Source organism: Manis pentadactyla, chromosome 4 (genome assembly GCF_030020395.1).
Source record: "Manis pentadactyla isolate mManPen7 chromosome 4, mManPen7.hap1, whole genome shotgun sequence".
Taxonomy (NCBI): domain Eukaryota; kingdom Metazoa; phylum Chordata; class Mammalia; order Pholidota; family Manidae; genus Manis; species Manis pentadactyla.
In genome coordinates this window covers 100787541-100809350 of record NC_080022.1, presented here as the reverse complement: position 1 = coordinate 100809350, position 21810 = coordinate 100787541, and the positions used below count along the sequence as shown (strand labels likewise).

The following is a 21810-nucleotide window of genomic DNA, read 5'->3' as shown; positions in this document are numbered from 1 at the left end:
TTCGCTGAAAGGGGTCGATGGTTCACACTGAGGCAAAAATGACCTAGAAAGGAGTTGAAGGGCTCTGGGAAAAGCACCATGCAGGGAAGTCTTGGCTCCAAGTCCTCCCCAGGCTGCCTACTAGATGGAGGAAGGTAATTGGTGAGAAAGAGCCTATAACAGTGCCTGAAGTATAGTAGGTGCTGATTAAGAGTTTCATCTATAAAAGCAGAGATTATAACACAACCTCACAGTCTGTGATAAGGCTGGATTGATATTCTGTATGTAAAAACTCTTAGGAAAATGTAAAGTTATTTAATGGTAAGAGAATTTGTAGGATCTCAGGAATGCATTCATTTTATGAGGCAAAGCCTTGAGCCAAAGGATGAAGACTTGACTGGCTGGGGAGTTTTCCTGGGTACAGAAAGTCCCCACTGCTTCCCTTGGAACACACCTAAAATCCCACAGCTTGTCTCTGGCAGCCTCTGATAAGGCAAGGAGCCAGGCTGAGCTGCTAAAAGACTCTCACAAGGCATCCCATGCTGGATCCCTGGGCGCTTCAGAGAATTTTCCACAGAGCAGAAAGTCCTGTTTTCAGAAGGTGTAACTTAGACTTCAGTGGCTGAGAGGCTGTCCCTAGAGAGGAGCTCACTGTGATCACACAGGGAGCTCCAGGCAGGACTGCACAGCGCTGCAAACTGGCTCCCACAGACCAGAGGACAGACAGACAGGAGAGCAGTGGGATGGGGCTTCAGGCTGCACCCCACACAGCTCTTCGGATTTCCCTCTGTTTCTGCCACGCACTTTGCCCCCAGCTAGCCCTCCTGCCGACAGTGAGAACTAGCTCTTTTACTGCTGAAAGCACGCAAGAGTCAGGGGTTGACATGGCTCACCCAAGCCCCAGAGCTCTGAAGAGGTAGAGTGGAGATTTAAACCCGGTTTTGTGAGACCCAACGCCAAGTACTATCTGTTAGGTGGTGGCTTCCAAGCAGCCACCTAATTTTTGTTTTCTTTTGGTATCATTAATCTACAATTACATGAGGAACATTATGTTTACTAGACTCCCCCTATTACCAAGTCCCCCCGACAAACCCCATTACGGTCACTGTCCATCAGCGTAGTAAGATGCTGTAGAATCACTACTTGTCTTCTCTGTGTTGCACAGCCCTCCCTATGCCCCCCCCACATTATACATGCTAATCGTAAGGCCCCCTTCCCCCACCCTTATCCCTCTCTTCCCACCCATCCTCCCCAGTCCCTTTCCCTTTGGTAACTGTTAGTCCATTCTTGGGTTCTGTGATTCTGCTGCTGTTTTGTTCCTTCAGTTTTTTCTTTGTTCTTGTACTCCACAGATGAGTGAAATCATTTGGTACTTGTCTTTCTCCGCCTGGCTTATTTCACTGAGCATAATACCCTCTAGCTCCATCCATGTTGTTGCAAATGGTAGGATTTGTTTTCTTCTTATGGCAGCCACCTAATTTTATTTTTAAAATAAAAAAATTTTTATTTTAAACTGTGATTAAAAAATATATAACATAAAATTCACCACCATAATTTTCAAGTGTACAGTTCAGCAGTATTAAGTATTTTCACATTCTTGTGCAACAGATCTCTAGAGATATTTCATCTTGCAAAACTGAGACTGTACCCACTGAATAACAGTTTTCTGCTTCTCCCTCCCTCAGCCCCCAGCCCCCACCATTATACTTTCTGTCCCTATTAGTTAGACTGCTCTAGGCCCCTCATATAAATGGAACCGTACAGTACTTATCTTTCTGTGACTAGCTTATTTCACTCAGCATAATGTCTTCAAGTTTCATCCATGTTATAGCATGTGACAGAATATCCTAATTTTTTAAGGCTGAATAACATTCCATTGTATGTATATAGCACTTTTTTTTTTTACTCATTTCATCCTTCAGTGCATATCTGGGTTGCTTCTCCTGCTCAGTTATTATGAATAATACTGCAGGGCACATGACTGAGCAACATCATCTGTTAAAGCACAGACATTTGCATGTGTGCACATAGACTGCAGACATGAGCACACACAGAGGCGATGATGCGTACACACTCCCTGCCGAGGGAGACCCAGGCATAACCTGTCTTGGCATATACCTCAGGGCAAACCAGCTCTTTTAAGCAATCACATTTTCATGAAATAACATCAGGTTTCAAAAACTGTTATGAAATTAATAGAATATGAAAACACAATGGAAATAGTCTTAAAAATTTTTTTTGAAATGTTTCACTGTAGTTCAAATTAGTGAGTCTATTTTATTAATTAAATTAGTTTGGGACTTAAACCCTTGTTATCTTCATATTTTGAAGCTGCCAGTCAGATTTTCTCAGGCCTGAGCAGATGCTATTTGCCATGAGATGTGTTCAGATGGATGCTTCAAGGATGTCCTGTCCTACTCTAGATGAAGATGGATGGTGAGAAGTTTTCAAAAGTAGACATACTAATACATTTTATATCTCTATCCTGATCACATCAACATGTGTATCTGACTGAAACAAAAGTTTTTGGAAACAACACTTAATGTCACTCCATGTGATGCACTGGACTGACATTAAGTACCACTGGAGCTACTAGAAGTGTGGTCTGTGAGCTGCATATCCCCAGCCAGGGAGGAGATAAGTACAGAAATGAAGAGTAAGTGTTTCATGCCTGAAAAGATGTTTGACATCATTAACTATGAGGGAAATGCAAGCACAAACCACCATGAAGAATCACCTCACCTCACACACACTAGGATGGCTAATATATTAAATGTTGATGAGGATGTGGAGAAATACAAACCCTCCTACCTTGCATTTAAGAATGCAAAATGGTACATCTGGTACGGAAAACAGTGTGGTGGTTCCTCAGAAAGATGAGCATAGAGCTACATGACCCAGTAAGTCGACTCCCAGGTGTATATATCCAAGAGAAAAGAAAACATGTATCCCCCCAAAACTTGTACATGTTCTTAGCAGCATTATTCATAATGGCCAAAAGGTGAAAACAACCCAAATGTCCATCAACTGACGAATGGATAAACTACATGTGGTCTATCCACACAATGGAATATTATTTGGCAATAAAAAGAAATGAAGCACTGATACGGGGCACCATATGGGGGGACTGTGAAAATATTATGCTGAAGGAAGGAGCCTGTCACAAAAGACCACTACTGTATGATTCCATTCATATGAATGCCCAGAAGAGGCAAATCTATAGAGCTAGAATGTAGATTAGTGATTCCCTAGAACTGGGAAGGGGGTCTGGAGGGAAAAGGAGATTAACTGCTAGTGGGTAGAAGGTTTCTTTCCGGAGTGATGAAAATGTTCTAAAACTGGTTGTGGTGACTGCTTCAAACTCTGTGAATATACAAAAAAACATTGAATTATATATGTTAAATGGGAGAATTCTATGTTGTGTGGATTACATCTCAATAAAGCTGGAAAAATCATGTAGAGCATGGTTTTTAGAAACTTTTATAGCAGTTGGACATGCTGGGACATCCAAGTGCATGATTCTTTTCCTAGTAATTCATTTTTAATGTTTTATTGTCTTTTACAAAAGTTTCAGTCCATGACAGATTGGATTTTTTTAAGAAAAGCCAATTGTCCATGACAGATCATGTGAAGGCACTGCCCTAGTCCATTTCATTATTATGTTTTTAAAAGGTCTAGTCTTAAAACACTAAATTGGTTTCATCATCCACTACTGGGTTGGGACCTATAGTTTGAAAAATCCTGAAAACTACCTGCCGAGAGCACAGTAGCAGCCTAGCAAGCAAAGTCTGCCCCCAGGGTTCTTAGCCAAAACCAGAGATGTGTGGCTTCGCAGGATAAACTCCAGGCCATAACTCACGTTCTGACTTCTGCCCAGGTCTCCAGCCCCATCTATCCCCTGCTCCCATGCAGGCTTGCCACCCCACTTACCCATCATCAAGCTTCCAGAACCAGCTCAGATGCCAGTGTCTTTGCAGAGGAAGTTTCCTCATCAGGGGCCGATGACACTTCGTGGCACTCAACTGAAAAACACCACATTATTTTCCAAGCTGCAGGCCAGACCTCATCTTCCTGTACCTGGACCTGCTGCCTCTTTGCTCTTCTGTCCCCAAAGTCCACATAGACAGTCATTTCACAGCACAGCCAGCACATGCCTGCTAGTTTGTCTGTCCCGGCAGACAGTAAACTTCCTGAGGGCCGGTGCGACCTTTGGATCATCTTGGCACCGGCACTTACCAAGGGGCAGATGCATGACCAGTGCCCAAAGCATGAATGTGGGATACTTCACCCCGGTTTTTATAGAAATCAGGATTCTCCCTGTCTTCAACACCAGTGCAAAGAGACAGGCAGAACCCCCTTCAGGCAAATCCTGCCCACCTACATTCTTGGCCTGGACTCTCCCTTCTCCTGTGCTTCTGGGCTGGACCTCCCAGCACCCTGGCTTCCACAGTGACAGGGTTACCTGGCTGTTTCTGTGTCTTTCCTTCTTGCATTCTCCGCCTGGTACTGACAACCTCAGACTTCTTTTTCTCTTTCTCAGTGATCATATCTGGAGCTAGTTTATATCACCCCCAGGCTTCTTTGATAGGGGAAATTTGTATTTTGCATAGTGTCTCTCAAGGGCAGAATGTTAGTTTCTGAACATGTTACTCGATCGAGGATCCTCCCTTCTTCCTCCCTATTTGGCCTGATTCTTTAAGACCAGCTGGACCCAGGCTACCATTTATGATACATGGTATTGTTAATCGTGTCATTCTCTTTCTCTTACTCATTCTGTCTCAAGTATGTGACCATTTAGCACTATGTAAATAGGTCAAATTACTCCTGACTTGAGGTGAGCAGCATAAACAAATTAAGGGAAACAAGCAGACTAAAGCACATTGTTGAGAAGATTTAGAAAGGCAGAGAAAAGCAGGTGGAACTAAGTCCCATCTGGCCAAGGTTTAGCACAAATTAGAAGTCACCTACGCCTCCTTACTATCAGTCACTCCGAAGTTGAGTGGGGACTGAATCTGTGTCTCTTCCACAGTAATGAGGCAACACAGCATAGCACTTAGAAGCAAGGGCTCTGGGAATGGCATGTGTCGGTTCACACATGGGCTCTACTATTTAACAGCTGTGCGATCTTAGCTAAGGTACTTAACTTCTCTGTGCTCCAATTTCCTTTCTGTAAAATAAAGATGCAATTACACATATCCCATAGGGCTGTTATGAAAATGAAATGAGTTAGCACATAAAGGGTACATATACAGTGCCTGGTGTATAGCAAGTGCTCAATTAATGTTAGTGGTTATTCAGTTTTTGAGTACCTCTCTGCATGTGCTTTTTAAAGCTAGACATCTGAGAAAGACAGGAGAGGAACAGGGATTGATTTCACGGGCCAGGCCTGTGCCAGACGCTGCCTTGCTGTAGACACTTGATACCTCATTTAAGGCTTGCAATCACCCTGTGAGGTACATTGTGTTACCTGATTACACAGCAAAGTAAGGCTTAGAAACATTAGGTTAAAAAAAGAAACAATGAATGATCTAAGGTTCTGTCAACAATTTCTTTCACCCAAGATCAAAGAGAAAATTAGGAGGTGTTGCTTGATGACCCCCCCTACGGAGGTGAAAATGCTGGCTACGGCTGTGTGGATAAAATGACAGTTCCTGTGGCCAGGATTCTCACCTGGCCCTGGCTGACTAGCTCACTGCACACCTGTGGGCAATACATGGCTGTTGACTCTATAAAAAGAGTTCCACCCAGTGCTCTGGGCACAACACGGTGGCAGGGCTGCAAGGCTGCAGGAGAGCAGAGCAGAGACTGGAGTGGTGGCAGCGCCAAGGACAGAGGCCCAGAGGACGGCTGTGCGGGATGACTGTGCAGAGAGGCCCAGAGGATGGCTGTGTGGGACAGCTGTGCAGAGAAGCCCAGAGGACAGCTGTGTGGACAGAGGGGCCCAGAGGCAGAGACTGGCTTGCTGCATACAGACTCGCTTTGAGTGAACGGGATTCTAGTGACTGATCTGCCACCTGGAAATAAAATTGGGTATAACCCTTTCACCCCAAAGAGCGTTCTGCTGTCAATTTCTTTGGTCACACTGAATCCATAGTGAACTTGCCCAGGGCTGAAACCCATTGGCAAGACAGGCTGGTTCCCAAAACACACTCTTGTTCTAGTTACAGAGGGCAGAGAACCTTCCCCTGTAACTTCTCAGTTTAGCCTTTAGGCCTCTCAAGAACTCTGTTGAGAAGGGAATTGCAGCCCTTAGTTCATGGCTGGGAACTGGAGTCAACTCAAGTTGTGTGACAGAGAAGTGCCTGGAACTCAGGTCCTTTGATAACCGGGAGTGTTTACCATTGACCAAAGGTTGTCCCAGGCCCATCCAGCTCATGGCTGCAGTGGCACCAAGAGCTCGGACCTCTGCACAGCACGGCAGTTTTTCAAGGGAGGACATCTCAGGCTTTCAAGGTCATGCTCAGCTACGCAAGCTCCACCTGGGCTCCTGTACATAGGCCCACCTTGCCAGGGCAACTGGTTTGGAAGGTCACAGTCAAGTCACCTCTTCACAGTTGCCATCCCTCCTGGCGGCAGCTATTTGCGGCCTTTCCCACCAGTGGTCCTCAGGTGGGATCACAAGAGCTCATTAGAGAGATTCTCATAATCTTGGGTCTGACAAGGGGAGGTAGTGGGGTATTGATCCCTTTCCTTCTAGTTGGAGCTCAATACATAACTATTAAATTGAATTTCATTGAATCTGATTCCAATCCCAAGAATTTCTCAGGAGTCACATAAAATCTGAACCTGCCTATGGAAATGCAAATAACTTTTATTTACTCCTTTCAGATGACTTTGAAACATTTGTAGAACTGGCTCAGCTGGTGAGTTTTAAATGGGAACCTAAATTTTCTTAAAGTCCATGTTTCACCCATTGATAGTTTGATTGTTTTGTTAACTCCATCCCCTGCCCTCCACTAAACCATAGGCACCTGGAGAGCAGAAAAAATGATTTTTTCATTAGTATGTTCCCAGTGTCCAACACAGAAGTGCAGAGTGGCTTGATGGACAAAGGTTTAAATGGACGTCTGGTGGGACAGAAGACAGATGGGTGGGTGGCAAGACAGCCCCACAGATCTGTGGCCAGATAGAGGAATAGGCCACAGTACTCAGAGTGCTGCCTCGTGATGCAGTTGTTCGCTATCTTCTCATGAGGACCTTGGCGAATTGAATGTTTGCTGAGCTAACTTGGCAGATAAGTTCAACTATTGATTGGTTTTGAAAAATAGAAATGTAAGATCTTTACTTATGCATTAGCTAATTGCTTTTCCTTGCTGCTGTTTTGATGGCTTTGTTTTTTAGCAATGATATGATGCATTTCAAATAGATACGTTTAACATACCTTGAAGGACCCTGGCCAGGAAGCCACGGAAACTGCCCAGACTTGAATCAGTGCCATGGATGTGTGCTCTGTCAGCCTCCAGCATGCCTCACTACCCCATGAAAGATGTCCCTGTGCTTCTGCTCCCAGCTTGGAACCACTGGACTAAAGGACACAATTTCTGTCCCTCTAGAGGCACCTTCCCTCTCATGAGAGGTGAGAGAGCTTGTAAGACTGGGCAGACTGGACAGATGCCTGCTGGCAGGGCTGTGGGCAATGCTTCAAGTTGCCTGGTAATAGTAGATTTTGGCAGCAAACCTGTTAGACGAGGTGCCCTCTTGTTCTGCTGTTGTCTCACTGACCTCCTCCATTGGGCCTGCCAGTCAAGCCTCTGTCTGCTCTGACTCAACCCTGAGCCTGACATCCCTAAGTCATGAGGGCCCTGACCAGCGGTCCCATGGCTGTTCCTGCTCTACCTCTCACCCCTGACCTGCCTCTGCCTGGCTTCTTGTTACTCAGGCCTATTTGTCCACCCAGAAGCCGCTCAGTGCTGCCAAGGCCCAGGGTACGGTTAGCTGGTTCTAACTGATAAAATGTTCTGCATGGTCCCGAGCTGCAATCTTCCTAATGGTAATCCTACCTCTTGGTTCTATTTACAGCGCCTGGGGCAACACTGAATAAGTCTGCTCCACCCCCTGCACAAGCATCCTCTGGTGTCTGGAGACAACTAATGTGTCCCCTGAAGACTGTTCTCTCTTGGCTAACAGCTCTAGTTCTGGCAACAGTTCCTCGGGGATCTTGCTCTCTAGGCCTTCACCTTTCTGAACATTTCCTACTCTATCAGATTTACTCTGGAAAAGATTTTCAGAAGACTGATAAACTGTCTAAGGTTGAAGGAGACCAAAGAACCAGGACAATGATATGTTTTGTGGGAGCCTGGACTGGGTTCTGGACCAGAAAAGGGAGAGTACTGGGACAATTGACTTACTTTGAATAGGATCTGTATATTAGTTAATAGGATTAATGTTCCTTTACTGGTGTGGACTATTGTACTGTGGCTGTATAAGATGTTACCATTTGGGACAGCTGGGTGAAGGATATGCAGCAAGTCTTTTGCAAATTTTTTGGTAAGACTAATATTATTTCTACATGAAAAGTTTAAAAAGAGTCTTTCAGTTGTGCTTGATTTGCATAGTATCGGTGTAGCTAAGTTGAAACTACGCTTCCCAGAATTCCCTTGTCTATATAGTTCAGAATTGAGAGGGTCCAAGGATATTTTACAATTTATAGAATGAGCTTGAAGGCAGACCTGCAGCAGTGCTGGGAGGTCCCAGACGCATGCAGCTCACACCTAGTTGCTTATGGGCTGGTTCACCTTGTTGGTGCGGGGCAGTGGCCACTCCTGCAGCTCCTGCCCGATTCTGCTTCAGCTTCTCTGGCTCCTCAGCCTGGAAGGGCACCGCAGGGAGGAACAGTTAAGAATCTTGAGGCTGCTCATTTCGTATATCATATAGGCTGAGCTTCTCTCTGGAAACTGCCTTTCTCCCCTCAGAAGTACATGCACTTCGTTATTCCTGTGTATCAGTTAGTCATTAACCGGTCAGTTTCTGAACTGCTTAGTTGTTAACTAGCAAGCACCTCAATGATCTCTGTTAAAATCATTTTAATCTATTGGAAAAGGACTTGCTTAATGAGTTAGTTGTTCGTATAGTTGACTTTGAACAACATGGGTTTGAATTGCATGTGTCCACTTACACGTGTGTTTTTTTTCAATAAATATATCAGAATCTTTTTTGGAGACAATTTGAAAAAACATTTTCTTTTCTCTAGCTTACTTTGTAAGAATGGAATATATAATACATAACACATATAAAATATGTGTCAATCAACTATTTATGTTTCAGTAGAGCTTCTAGTAAACAGTAGGCAATAAGTAGTAAAATTTTCAGGAATCAAAAGTCATATGGCAATTTTTGACTTTGTGGGATATTGGCACTCCTAACCCTAATGTTCAAGCATCAACTGTACATCTATATCAATGCAATCTAAAATTTTGTTACCATTTCAAGTAACCAAGTCATATTGCTGTCTCCTTTTAAACTGGTTATGAACTCTAAATCTCCAGAAACTTTCCCAGATGAGTTGTTCTCAATGCAGGTCTCCTCCAGTTCTTTCTTGCAAATTGACTTTCTGAACTTAAAAGGTTTAACTTTACATTTTTCCCGGTAATTTTGCCTTGGGGCTTTTGGTTCATTACTCTAGCTATCCTGATTAATTTGGCTGAGGGATCTGACATCGATCTTTTATACCCCCCAACTTTGTATTATTTCTTTAATAAGAACATCTTCAATTGTCAAAAAGGCCATTCTGCCTAAATCAATCTACAGATTCAATGCAATCCCTATCAAAATACCAACAGCATTCTTCAATGAACTGGAACAAATATTTCTAAAATTCATATGGAACCACAAAAGACCCTGAATAGCCAAAGCAATCCTGAGAAGGAAGAATAAAGCAGGGGGGGATTATGCTTTCCAACTTCAAGCTCTACTACAAAGCCACGGTAATCAAGACAATTTGGTTCTGGCACAAGAACAGACCCACAGACCAGTTGAACAGAATATAGAGTCCAGATATTAACCCAAGCATATATGGTCAATTCATATATGATAAAGGAGCCACGGATACACAGTGGGGAAATGACAGCCTCTTCAACAGCTGGTGTTGGCAAAACTGGACAGCTGCATGTAAGAGAATGAAACTGGATTACTGCCTAACTCCTTACACAAAAGTAAACTTGAAATGGATCAAAGACCTGAATGTAAGTCATGAAATCATAAAACTCTTAGAACACAACATAGGCAAAAATCTCCTGAATATGAACATGAGCAACTTTTTCCTGAACACATCTCCTTGAGCAAGGGAAACAAAAGCAAAAATGAACATCTGGGACTACATCAAACTAAAAAGCTTCTGTACAGCAAATGACACCATCAATAGAACAAAAAGGTACCCTACAGTATGGGAGAATATATGACAGATCCAATAAAGGGTTGACATCCAAAATATATAAAGAGCTCACCTACCTCAACAAACAAAAAGCAAATAATCCAATTAAAAAATGGGCAGAGGAGCTGAACAGACACTTCTCCAAAGAAGAAATTCAGATGGCCAACAGACACATGAAAAGATGCTCCACATTGCTTGTCATCAGAGAAATGCAAATTAAAACCACAATGAGATATCACCTCACACCAGTAAGGATCACCACCATCCAAAAGACAAACAACAACAAATGTTGGCGAGGTTGCGGAGAAAGGGGAGCTCTCCTACACTGCTGGTGGGAATGCAAATTAGTTCAACCATTGTGGAAAGCAATATGGAGGTTCCTCAAAAAGCTCAAAATAGAAATACCTTTTGACCCAGGAATTCCACTTGTAGGAATTTACCCTAAGAATGCAGCACTCCAGTTTGAAAAAGACAGATGCACCCTTATGTTTATTGCAGCACTATTTACAATAGCCAAGAAATGGAAGCAATCTAAGTGTCCATCAATAGATGAATGGATAAGAAGATGTGGTACATATACACAATGGAATATTATTCAGCCATAAGAAGAAAACAAATCCTACCATTTGCAACAACATGGATGGAGCTAGAGGGTATTATGTTCAGTGAAATAAGCCAGGTGGAGAAAGACAAGTATCAAATGATTTCACTCATCTGTGGAGTACAAGAACAAAGAAAAAACTGAAGAACAAAACAGCAGAAGACTCACAGAACCCAAGAATGGACTAACAGTTACCAAAGGGAAAGGGACTAGGGAGGATGGGTGGGAAGGGAGGGATAAGGGGGAAAAAGGGGCATTATGATTAGCACACATAATGTAGGGGTTGGGGGAATGGGGAAGGCAGTATAACACAGAGAAGACAAGTAGTGATTCTATAGCATCTTACTACACTGGTGGACAGTGACTGCAATGGGGTATGTGGTGGGGACTTGATAATGGGGGGAGTCCAGTAACCATAATGTTGCTCATGTAATTGTACATTAATGATACCAAAAAAAAAAAAAAGAGCATATTCAAAGTCTTATCTGACTCACTGTAAAGGACAGAGGCATGCAATCTCCTGTGGGTCAGCATCAATCAAGTGTCAAGTCCAATCAAGTGTCAAGATGGCTGAAAACCCTCAATTGTATCATCTAACCCACACTTCTCTAATTTAGCCGTGCAAATTTTGTAAGATATTGTCACTTTATCTGTTTGATAAAACAGATAAAACAGCTACTTAATAATGTGTAATTAGCTTAACTTGCTTTACCAAATTGGGATTTGTGGGTAAAATTGTAATGTTTCCAGAATGTCTCGCCTGGCTTTAGTACATCTACATAACAACAAAGGCTCAAGGGTGGAGAGAAGTAAGGCTTTAGGGCATTTGCATCATTCCTCAGGGGTGGAGAGAAGTTCATCTCCATATCAATGGGTAATTACCTAGGCAACCGAGGGCTTGTCTGAACTGAGAGGTTAAGGGGAGGGGTCTGGTTTGCTTACTGGCTTGCTTCTTCCAGAGCAGGGGAGAGAGATGGCCCTGGACTGCAGTTTGTAGGTGAGGGAGGGGGCCAGTTTTGCTTCTGCTGGAGCAGGAAAGAGAGAAGGCCCCAAACTGCAGTTTTGTAGGCAATAAACGGATTTTAAACTTTATTTCTCTCTTTGACTGATTTTGGTTTCTAGAGGTATTTTGCCCCTGGGATTTCCTCTCCCTGGATTTACAGGATTCAAGTAAGATTCACATCATTTCTTATTTTCCAGATTAATCTCTTGAAACCCCACACACCCAAATCAATTTGTTTCTAGGATGGCTGTAACAAAGTATGGCAACTTAGGAGGCTTAAAACAATAAAAATTTATTCTCTTGTAGTTCAGGAGGTCAGAAGTCTGAAGTGAAGGTGTGAGCAGAGTTGGCTCCTTCCGAGGCTCTAAGGGAGCATCTGCCCCATGCCTCTCTCCCACTTCTAGTGTCTCCTTGGTTTTCCTGGGCTTGCAGCCGCCTCACTACCATCTTTGCCCCCATGGTCCCGTGGCCTCCTTCCCTGGGTATCTCTGTGTGCCCTTCCCTCTTCTTATAAGAATACCAGTCAAATTAGATTTAAGGCCCACCCTAATCCAGTAAGACCTCATCTTAACTAATTACATCTGCACAGACCCTATTTCCAAATAAGGTTGCATTCTGAGGTGTTAGGTGGACATGAATTTGGGGGGTGGAAGGGTGGGACACCATTCAGCCCAGTGCACCTAATAAACAAAATTTTTCTTTTTGGAAAACTGATATACATTTCCCATTTCCCTGGCTACTGACTCCTTTTCTAAATTTCTCAGAAATCATGGACAATAACTGCAATCTTATCTCCAATTCTGATAAGATTCATCTGAAACCGAAGCTCCCATAATGTGGCCAGAGGCTCCCACACCTCTTCACTGATCTTGGACTTGACATTCTTCTTCTGGAATTTGCCTTTACACTTTCTGGTTTGAGAATTACTCTTCTTGAGGGAGAAAAACATTATGCATAAAAAATTATGCCCCTTCCACTAAGTGTGGGATCTGGCTCTTCCTTATTATTTTTCTTACTTCAAATAATTTTCTAAAATAGTCTTTCTGTGGTCTCAGCCATTTGTTTATGGCTCAGCTTATTTTACACATCAGTATTCCTGACACCAGTTTTATAGGTTTGTGCTTTTTGGCATTTGTGTTTGGCCCTCTGCCCCCTCCCACTGTTATACATGCTCTTTGAAATTCTGGACTCACTCTGTACCCACAGTGGTTTCTTTAGCTGACCCTGCTGCCTCACTCCACCTTCTTTCTCAGTAAGGTTATTAGCTGATTCCTCACTCACACAAATATCTATGCAGCACCTCCCATGTGTTAGGCACAGCGCTAAGGCTCTACTGATAACCAGGCAACAAAACCAGATGTGATGCCTGCTCTTGCAGACTCAGGGAATTAGGCAGTGTTCAAATAATTAAGCAAATAAATATAAAATTGCAACTATGATAACTGCGAAGAAGAGGTATACAATACTCTAAGAATTTATAAGACTTTTAAAAAAATTTAGTCAAAGATGCAAGGAAGAACTTAACATCACTGAGTTAAGTTCTAAAAGATGAGACAGAAGGATATACTGAGGTTGGAAAGAGAGAAGGAAACAACACAGTTAAAAAATGGGCCAAAGATCTGAACAGACAACCTTATCAAAGAAGAGACACAGATGGTAAACAGCATATGACAAACGTCCAACATCATGATCATTAGGAGACTGCAAAGTAAAACAACGAGATACCACTACACATGTTTTTGAATGGCCCAAATCCAGAACACTGACAATGCAAATGCAGATGAGGATGTGGAACAGTAGGAACTCTCCTTTGCTGGTGGGAAAGCAACATGGTATGGCCACTTTGGAGGGCACTTTGCGAGTCTTTTATAAAACTCAACAGACTCTTACCATAGGATCCAGAAATCATATTCCCCTGTATTTAACCAAAGGGACTAAACACTATGTTTGCACAAAAATGTTTATAGCAGCTTTATTCATAATTGCTAAAACTTGGAAGCAGCCAAGATTGTCCTTCAGTAGGTGAGTAGATATATAAACTGTGGTATATCCGCACAATATTATTATGGGGATATTATTCAGCACTGAAAAGAAATGAGCTATCAAGCCATGAGAAGATGTGATAGAAAACTTATAAAAGTATATTGCTTGTGAAGGAGGCCAATTTGAAAAGATTATCTACTGCAGGATTCCCAACTATATAACATTCTGGAAAAGACAAAACAATGGAGGCAGGAAAAGAATCATTGGTTCCCTTCCTTGCGGGGAAGGAGGGATGAACAGGTAGAGCACAGGGGATTTTTAGGGCAGTGAAACTATTATTCTGTATAATACTATAAAGGTGGGTATTTCTCATGACACATTTGTCCAAACCTATAGAATGTACAACTCAAAGAGTGAATCATAACTTAAACTATGGATTTTTGTTGGTAATGATATGTCAGCATTGGCTCAAGAGTTGTAACAAATGTACTACACTCATCTGGGATGCTGATGGTGGAGGAGGCTATGTGCATATGTGTGTGCGGTGAGGTGGTGATGGGAGGACAGGGTGTAGAAGAACTCTGTACTTTCTGCTCAGTTTTTCTGTGAACCTAAAACTGCTCTAAAAAAATAAGTCTGCTAGTTTTTTTAAAAAGCAGGTGGGAGAGAGCCTTCCAGGAAGAAACAAGCATGTAAGAAGGTCCTGTGGCACAGAGAAGCCTGGTGATTATGCAAGATTGAAGGAAGGCCCCTGTGGACAGACAGAATGAGATGGAGGTGGCAGAGCTGGTGATGCTGGAGAGACAGGCAAGGGCCAGACTCCACAGCGCCTGGTAGGCTGTTAAAGCTGTTTTTCTTTTTCTTTTCTTTTCTTTTAATAATTTTTGAAAATTAAGGTATCATTGATATATAATCTTATGAAAGTTTCACATGAGCAACTTTGTGGTTTCAATATTCACCCATATTATCAAGGCCCCCCCCCCCACCCTGTTGCAGTCACAGTCCATCAGTGTAGTAAGATGCTATAGAGTCACTACTTGTCTTCTCCATGCTGTACTGCCTTCCCTGTGACCTACCTGTATGGTGAGTTAAAGCTCTTTTTTATTATCTTGAAAGTACGGGGAAGCCATTCAGTGGTTTTAAGGGTGTGGAGGTGGGATAGGGACAAAAGGAATACAGTCAGAGTTGTATTTCAAAACGATCACTCTGGCCACAGTGTGGACAGTGAGGAATGCATGGGAACTCTGGACGGGGCCAGGCTGGGTACAAGGGGGCCAGTCAAGAGGTTGATGCTATAGCCTGGAGGAAAAATAAAGGTAGCCTGAGCAAAAATGGGTGATGTGGGAATGGGAAAAAAGGCCGAGACAAACCTAGGATGTAAAATGGACAGTACTTGGAAGGGGATGAAACACAGCGAAGGAGGGAAAGGGAGGGGTCAAGCATGCTTCCTTGGTTAACCTGTGATTACATAATAAACATTTCATTCCTGAGAGATTTCTGTCCCTCTTTAGCCATATTCTCCTTTAAGATTTCTGACTTAGCAAATTTCCCAACTTGTTGAAATCTGCTTTCCTTAAGTGAAGTGAACATGACTGAATACATCCTCTGAGCCCAGGTCTCTTTTGTGCCATAAAGGGCTCCACGATAAAGTAGTTTCTTTCTCCTGAAGTTCAGTCACTTCTACATCATAAACCAATATCAACACATGTTCACATGTTTTAGAATTAGGTCCAACAGAGGAGCTCACCTTATTTTTTCTGTTTTTAGAGAGTTGAGTTCATAAAGCAAATTAAACCTTGTTGCATCATCTGCAGGATGTGTGGTCACCCACATACACAGTAATCACCAGGAGCTGCACCAGAAACTGTTACGTATGCATTATTAGCTCCGTGAATCCTCTTGGCTACCCTATGCAGTAGGTACAGTTATCATCTTCATTTTAGAGGTAGGGAAACTGAGGCACAAAGGTTAAATAATGTGTGTTTCTATGTTCACACAGTCAGAGTTTGAACTCTCACTCTGGAGTAAGCCATGCTCTTAGCCATTATTTGAGTTGCCTCTCAAACATGGTCTTTTTGCAGGATTTTTCAAAGTTGTCCCAGAGAGAGACATCCTTTTGCCTCTTGGGTCTCACAAGTGGAGGATGGAGGTGTACGAGTGCCTATCTATGGGGAAAAGAACAAAGCTGACCTGGAGAGTAATCTGAAGTGAAAGATGGGCAGAAACACAGATAGAGAAAAACAGAAAGAGCAATGGGCACTGAGAAATCTAAAAATGCCTTCAGGAAACCACAGTGGCCAAAAATGTGAAAAATGGCCAACACCAGCATCTCTCAAGGACAGTTGGCCCTTTTCCTGTTAGAAGATGAATGTCAAATAGCTGGGAGGCATGAGGAAAACAAAAAACAGATATCTGTCTCCTGAAACACAGGACTAAAAGCCAGGTAGGCAGCTGGGGAGCTGGAATTGCTTTGAAGAGTTTGGTGAAGACCAGGGCAGGCATGAGCCTTGACCAGACATTGTCTGACACTGTGGTTCTTACCAAGAGTGCACCTCCAGTCCCTGGGCAAGAGCTTTAAAATTCCCGACAGCAGACTTACAGAACCTCATGGGATGGAGCAGAGCCCGGGCATCTGTATTTTTAAAAAACTTCTCAGGTGATTCGGATAGGGGTCCTTGGTTAAGACCTACTTACTGGTCTGAAGACGTATAGCTGATGCTCATAAGAAGTTTCTTGGTGAAATGTTTACAAAGTGCTTATGAGATAAAAATGAAATCCCTGAATACAGAAGTCAGCTAGGGGCCCTGGAATTAAATTGATCTGAGGAAGCTTGGGCCAGAGGACTTCAACTTATTTATCTGCACTCCAAGTGGGGCAACTGTGTCCCATGAGGCAGAGACAGCAGCACCGTCTTAGACCAGATAATGAGATGGAGGAAAGTGGGTCTCCCCTCAGCCCCCAAGGAAGGCCTGACTCCTACATGAAACTCAAGGATATCTCAAAACTCCCCTCTCCTGGGACATGGGATTTGACTACCACACACTCAGGTGTTGAATTGCAACTTCTGGACTGAATGTGGTTATTACTGGAATGGTCATGGGTGGTTTGAAGGATAAATAGTTCACATGTCATGTTGTCAGTTACTATTACACCAACACTCGCTGGAGTGTAGAGGAATTTCTTTTATCTATGAATAAACACATTTCTTCCTTACAAGAGTCTGAGGGGAAAAAGGAAAAAGAGGACTTTGCAAGGGGGTGGCAATCCCACAGTAGATACAACAAAACCGTATGAAAATGAAAGCAAAGATAAACACGAGTTACAGTTATCTTGAATAGGAAGCATTGCAGAGGGTGTGTGTGGGCGCGGTGGGGGGAATGGTTAGGGATGCTTTTGTTTAGAGTGTTAGGTTTGTGGTCACTTATTCCATTATCAAAAGAACCAGCAAACTAACCAAATAAATAAATAAAAGTGGCCCTGCCTGAATTAATGATGAGGGTGTCATGAAACAAGGATTATGATCAGCCCGGTTCTATGTGCTTTAGGGCCAATTTAAAAATAAATACAAAGTAAGCATAGAGAAAAAAGTCATCTGCAAATAATCCCACCACCTCTGGGGCAACCACTCTTGGCATGTTCCTTTCTAGGCCCTTGGTTCATCTATTTCTTTGGCCATCACATTGCATATGGTTGCTCTATGTTCTCTCCCTCTCTCTCTTTCTTTTTAAATCAATAGACTGTATTTTTTTAGAGTAGTTTTAGGTTCACAGCAAAACTGAACAGAAAGTGCAAGCATCCTCCTCTTTTTATTTAGAGCATACACATATTTTCATTTCATTAAAACCTTCTCAGAAACAAAACTTTTTATTGCCAACATAATGTTTCCTTATATGGACATAATTTTGTTTACTCAGCCTTACCGACACTGGACGTTAGGGTTGTTTCCAGTTTTTGGGCGGTACAAGTAAAGTGGAGGTGAACATTTTTGTGAATGTTCTACTCGCACATACAACACATAGTTAACATTATTTATTTAGGGCAGATTCTCAGAATCATTGGATGAAGAATTATAAACATTTTTAAGACCTATTTTGCCAAACTACCAGCTTACTTTTAAGAAATTTTATGCAAATTTACACCTTTTCCAGGAAAATTTGAGAGGATCTACTCACTGCACTCTCACCAGCTATGGTAGGCAGAATAATGACCCGTCCCAAACATCTTTGTCTAATCCCTGGAAACTGTGGCAACAGGGTATTAAGGTTGCTAGTCAGTTGATCCTGAAATGGGGAGATTATCCTGGATTATCTAGATGGCACCGTGTAATCACAAGGGACCTTTCACACAGGAAGAGGGGGCAGAAGAGAAGCAGGAAAACACATGCCCCAGAGTGGCTCAGCCCCATGTTGCTGGTTTTGCAGGAGGAGGAAGGGGCTACCAGCCGAGGAATGTAGGAGAGGTCTAGAAGCCGGACAGGCAAGGGATTGGATTCTCCTAGAGCCTCCTGAAGGAACAGGCTTGCCAACACCTAGGGCTTAGCCCAGAGACTGTCAGACTACTGACTACAAAACTGAAAGAAAGCATTTGGATTGGTTTAAGTCACTGAATTCATGGTTAATTTTTTAGCAACAGTAGAAAACTTCATTAGGTATCTTCATTTCCTTTCATTCCAGTGGTATTTTAGCTGACGTTTTGGTGGGTAGTTTGTTGATTCTTGGCGTAGAGCACATCCATTGTTCTGTCTACCCGGGAAAGACTTTTGGGAAGTGCTCCTTCTCCTTCTAAACAGGGATTCAAAACTGAGCTGGCTATCTGAACCAAGCTAAGCCTTCCGGAGCCTTTCTTTGTAATTTAAAATTTTAGGATCAGAGAAAACAAGCCCCCTCTCTCTGTGTTGGTGCAGAGATGTGAGTCACAGAAGCCGCCTGGGGCATGTCTCTGACCTCCCCACAAGAGCTTGTCAAGAGCCCCACTGACATGCAGAGGAAAGCAAGGAAGAGGGGCAGGGAGAAAGTCTCAGCGGTTTTGGTCCCTGAGGTCACCGCATCCCTGCTCTCCTGGCTGTGTGATCCTTCCAGTAAGTGTCTCTTTTGCAGAAGTTAGTTCGAGTCGTGTTTCTGTCACTTATCACCAAAATAAATGGTCAAGAAATTGAACCTGACTGAGGTGTGGAAATTGACAAGGGCCCCAGATGGCCCCAGAAATTGACAAGGGCCCCAGATGGTTGGTTAGGAAAGGAGGATGGGGTTGCCGTAAGCATCTGCAGATCCTAGGCCAGGAAAATTGAGTTCCCTGTTTTTATGTTATTAAGGCAGTTGGTTAGACTATTTCCCAGGGGCTCTCAAGACTCAGACCCTGTGCCATGCAGACTTAAACTTTGGGGATTTGGAAAAAATACCTAGGTAATGAATGTGTCAGTGATGCCTCACAGCCTTTGGTAGGGTGCTGCGAAAGAGAGGAAGAGAAGACCTGGGAGAAGCAAGAGTTCAGGGAGCCACCAGACAGGCAGGGGCAGCTTTAACAGTGCTCTTTCTGTTGGTAGCCAGCAGTCCCAAAAATGGCCAAGGTCACAGAATCATCCACTTTGCTAAATAGCAAAAGCCTAAGGCTCTGCTCCTCACTAAAGTCGCTGCACTGATTAAGAAGCCATAGAACCCTGGAAATTGGGCAGGCAAGCCATGGGAAGGGCCAAGCCCCTCATTGTGTGCACTCCTTGCCTGACGAGGAAATGCCACCCCCCCCACCTACCTCACCCCGGTGTGATGTGAAAGTCCCTGAGCAGGGACAACATTGAGGGCAGGGCAGCTGGCCATGCTTCCCTCCCCACATTTCCCACAGAGCCACAGAAGAAAGGCAGAGCCTCCAGAGATGGCACAAGAGGCCAGAATCACGTGGGCAGGGTCCAAATATGTCCCTTATGCTTTACAACTTTCTGGCATTGGGTTTTGGCCAACAGAGACCCCAAAATGAAGCTCATAGTCAGATAATTAAGGTTTTCAGGGTTGAAGTGCTAAAAATGCCCATGTCTGCCAAAATAAGATGTGTGATTGCTCCACCATTAAGGTCATTATTTTCCAAACTTTCCTGATGATAAGAATCACCTGGGATGATTGTTAAAAATACAGATTCCCAAGCACCTCTCCCTGGAGAGTCAGCAGATCTGGGGTGTGACTGAGACTCTATTTTCACCAAATTCTGCAGGAGATTTATATCACCCAGCAAGTCTGGGAAACCCTATCATAAGGTAATCCCCCAATACCTGGACCAATAGGAAGCGATTCATGAGCCACTAGAGCCCTGAGAGGGGGAATCTTCTCTACCCCATTACTCACCAGGGATCTTGTAAATGTGGGCAAGGGAAATGCTCCCAACAGGCAAAACCTGGAGAGTCAGACTGATGACCAGAGAGCTCACTCTTTGCCAAGATGCAGTGATTTATTCAGCAGCCACAGCCCTGACCTCAGCATCCCTGTCCAGCTGGATGTGGTTGACATGCTGGACCATTGGCCACTGTATGGCACCTCCTTGTCACCCACTCTAACTCATAGCATGTATAATAGCCACCCTGCTTCCCACTGCACTGTACATGGTGTGTGTTGGAGGTGGCTGGTGGTTGTAGTGATCACATAGCCAACAAGGGCAAGATCATGAGGAGCCATGAGAAGACTTGACTCAGAGGAACAGACGCAGTCAGGAGTCTTGGACTTGGACTTGCTGGCAAATGGCCCTCTACGTCAGTGCTTTGAGCATCTCTCCTATCCACACCCAAACTCACTCATTTTCTTCAAATATGTAGAAATAATATCTAACGTATTAAATACTCATTATGTTCTAGGCATTGTTTAAGTGCTTTATGTGCTCAGTTCACTCAGTCCCCCTAACAACACTACTAGGTCAGTGCTATTATTATCCCTCAGTTTACAGATGGGGAAATTGGGGCTCAGAAAGATGAAGAAGGCTGCCTGAGGTCATGAGCTACTAAGTCATGGAGCCCAGATCTGCACCTTGACGGCCCCATAACCTCAGCCCTTGGCTGTCAGTTCACACTGCCTCTCCAAAGGAAGGGAGAAAAATAAAAGGGCACAGACACATTTCAAAAGAAGACAAGCATCTCTGTGGATAAGAAACAGAAAAGAAACAGGAAAACGAATATGAAGAAAGACTGCCAGCAAAAGCAATCAGCAGGAGATAAATTCCCTCCAGATGAAAAAAAAAATAGTGGAGCAAGATGACAATGATTGTATAGTAAGCATGTTTAGAGTCCTGAAAAGAGGAGGGAAGAAATGAACACAACTAGATATGCAAGAGGAACAATTAGAAACCTTGGAAATGAAAAAATCCAGCACTTGCAATAAAAACAGATGGGGAAAGCTCTGGACCAAAGACAGCTGAATAAATAATTAGTGCTTTGGAAGAAGGAGCTGAGAACTTTGCCCAGATCTCCGCACAGCAATTACAAAAAATACAAAATGGAAAATTATGGAAATGTAATTACGAGACACGGAAAAAAGAGTTTGATAGTCTTCATCCAAGAGGAGAGTCAAAAGAAAGGATAGAGTGAGTGGTGGAGAAGACTGAAGAGGTATTGGTGAGAAGTTCTCTAGCATTCTTAGACAGAAAGTGCCCACTGAGTGCTGAGTAGAATAAATAATAAATCCACACCTATACAAGCTCTTCTAGAGTTGCAGAACATCAGGAATGAAGAAGAAAATCTGAAAAACTATCAGAGGAATAGCCCACCCTTGGCCTTGGTTGATGGACCATTTTGGGTTGGACAAGAGCCCTTCCTAAAGATTTCTAACCTTGAGACCAGAGAGAGCAGGACTTGGTAGCCATCTAGCAGATGCTGGACTTAGAGCAGGAGGCTGCACCTGG

At 43.3% G+C, this 21810-nt stretch overlaps 1 long non-coding RNA gene across 1 annotated transcript; it reads right to left on the bottom strand.

Moving 5' to 3' along the window:
* Nucleotides 1-1221: 1221 nt before the first annotated feature.
* LOC130683661 (uncharacterized) lies at nucleotides 1222-4546 on the bottom strand. Its single transcript, XR_008997556.1, has 3 exons — nucleotides 4442-4546; nucleotides 3910-4001; nucleotides 1222-1453 (listed from the first exon to the last, which is right to left on the bottom strand). It is a non-coding gene; the product is annotated as an uncharacterized LOC130683661 (long non-coding RNA).
* Nucleotides 4547-21810: the final 17264 nt, after the last annotated feature.